The sequence below is a fragment of the Teleopsis dalmanni genome, chromosome 1 (assembly GCF_002237135.1).
Source record: "Teleopsis dalmanni isolate 2A chromosome 1, ASM223713v2, whole genome shotgun sequence".
NCBI classification, from domain to species: Eukaryota; Metazoa; Arthropoda; class Insecta; order Diptera; family Diopsidae; genus Teleopsis; species Teleopsis dalmanni.
This window is the reverse complement of record NC_051846.1, coordinates 150,464,916-150,467,810: the sequence shown is the minus strand read 5'-3', so window position 1 is coordinate 150,467,810 and position 2,895 is coordinate 150,464,916.

Here is a 2,895-nt window from a genome sequence, read left to right as displayed (position 1 = left end):
CAAAACTGACCTGAAGAGCAGACTATGCTTTCAAAAATATCTGTTTTTGTTTTGGGGATCAATTCTAGGTTCTGGTAGGTTGAGAGGGCGTGTACTAATATAACTGCCAGTACTTTCATTTGAAGATAGACAAGCATAACCTCAGAAATGTTCTAAACCTCTTTCCTGCAAAGTTGACCTGAAGAGCAGAGTTTGGCTTCAAAAATGTCTATTTATTTTAGGATCAATTCTAGATCTTGGTAGGTTGAGAGGGCGTGTACTAATATAACTGTCAGTACTTTCATTTGAAGATAGACAAGCATAACCTCAGAAATGTTCTAACCTCTTTCCTGCAAAGTTGACCTGAAGAGCAGAGTTTGCCTTCAAAAATATCTGTTTTTTTTTTTTGAGGATCAATTCTAGGTCTTAGTAGGTTGAGAGGGCGTGTACTAATATAACTGTCAGTACTTTCAGTTGGAAGACATCTATTCTTCATTACGATAATCTTAAACTGAAGTATTATTTTCGAGTTTCTCTGATACTATGTTTTTCTAAATTTTTTTAGAAATATTTCTAATGACTGTTTACCCCACAACATTTTTAATGGACTCTTCACACCATGACTTCTATAATGGTTTACTGTAATCAACACAAGACATTTTAATAAATTTTCCCTTATAAAAAATCTTAGAATAAAATGAATTTTTATCTTCTAAAAGCTGCATTTTATTCACATTATCAACATTAAGTTACTCATATATGTATGCATATAATTACTCAATATTATTCCATGTTTAATATTATATATACATATGTTTGTACATATACATATATGTATATACATATTTATTTGTTTTATAATGTATTATGCATTTTTTATTTAATCATTTATTTTTATACTGAACTAAGGCCACCAAAACAACGTTATCAATTCAGGGCTACAAATCGTAACAGCTTTTTTCTTGTTTTTTTTTTTTTGCGAATTATTGCATTAATAAACGAAACTTTATTTACATATACACATCCATCTGAAATATGCAAAGTACGTTGTCGATCCATACGTCGTGACTAGAGTCCATAATGATAAATACACATTTATCGCCGCTTTCAATCACTAACATGGGCGGCACACACACACACACATACATACATACACACTAGAGCGAGATATTTAGCGCTTGCTGCGACTGGATGAGTTTATTCACCACACACATAACATAATACACAAATTAGTATTATAAACAAATGATTTCTATAAATATCGTTTATAGAATAACTTGCCCTAAACGAGTATAAAAAAAAATTAGAAATGAAAATAAAAAAAATAAATAAACACAGCAACAAATAATAAAAACTTACAATTCTAAAAGAAAACCAGAAGTTTTGTTATAAAAACAAAAAAGCAAAAAAAAAACTTGTTCTCCATGTGACTATGTTTTTGTTTTGTGGAACATATTACGAATTGTTGTAGGAATGAATCTTTATTCGGAACGACCGTTTGTGGAATTTAAGTTGCTATTTTCTTACTAAATACTAAACTGGTTCGTTCTCCATGTGATTCCAATGCCTTTTTAATATATGCAACAGCACATCAGCACATTTGTTTGCATTCTTATTGCTGATTGCTGGACTGGACTGGACTGGAGTGGACTGTTAAATCAATAATAAGAATCTAGTGAATTTCTAAAACTTGTATCTCCTGAACGTTTCTCTAACGAGACGAGTCTTTTAAGTGGCGAAACTGGACAACAACGTTTTGTGCTTGGAGTCGCTTGACATCGCGCACTTATCGTTTAAGCTAGTTTTGCTTATGACCAAAATGTAAAACCAGTTACAAGTTTAAAATGTAGTAGAAAAGAATTATTGCAAAAAACAAAAAAAAAAACACAAACAAAAAAAAAATATCCCGCTTTGTGAATTTCTTGTTTAGCTGGTTTTCTTAAAACAATAAAACAACAAAAAAAAATTCGTATTAAAAAAAAAAATCATGCTTTGCCTCAATCGTCACGAAATTAAAACGCAGCGTACAACTCGTCGTCGACGTCGTCAACGTCGTCCAACATACAAACCAAATAGTTCAAGCGTACGTATAGCATATACACAATGAACAGCACACATTTCACCACTACTGTTACAAAAATGACGTATGCATTCATAATTGATTCAAGAAATCCACATCACCCCTTATTCAGGTCTGGGCTACTGGTTCTGCAACAATGACTTGTACAAGGCATTCTCGTATTTACACATCATGATACAAAAAAAAAAAAAATGAAAAAAAAGGCATACAAACTCAATTACACTTCACCTTACGTTTTACCTCACTGCACCGGATCGTAATACATTTTATGGCATACACGTTGTTGCTTTTGTTGTAAATATTTTCTTTGTGCGGCTCCACTGAGAGCATGCGAGTAGCAGATGTTTTTTCTCTATTATTATTATTATTAGTATTTTTTGCTTTTTATTTATAAATTTTGGTGTTTTTTTTTTCGGTTTTTGCTGCTGACGTTTTTGTTGTTTGTTTGGATTTCAATTCAATAAAATTGCCTTAATTCTTAATTTTGTGAAAATATTTTTTTTTCTTTCGTTTCTCATTTTCATTTTTGTTATTGTTTTTTGTTGTGTTGCCATGTAGCATGCTGTGTTTTTGCTTTTATTTTTATTTTTGTTTTTTGTTTTTTTTTTTGTTTTTGTTTTATTAAAAACACAGTGCATGCAGCCAGCGTATGTATCTCAGAATTTATATATAACAACAGAAAAGTTTATTTATCTTCTCATTAGGCAAGAAATCGAATGAAAAATGTTTTGTTGATAAAAATAATTTTCTCCATTCTCCATTCGTTGTGGAACAAAATTTTAATTTTCAAATATTCCAGCACTATAATTCCATGTATATATAGTGTATATATAGTA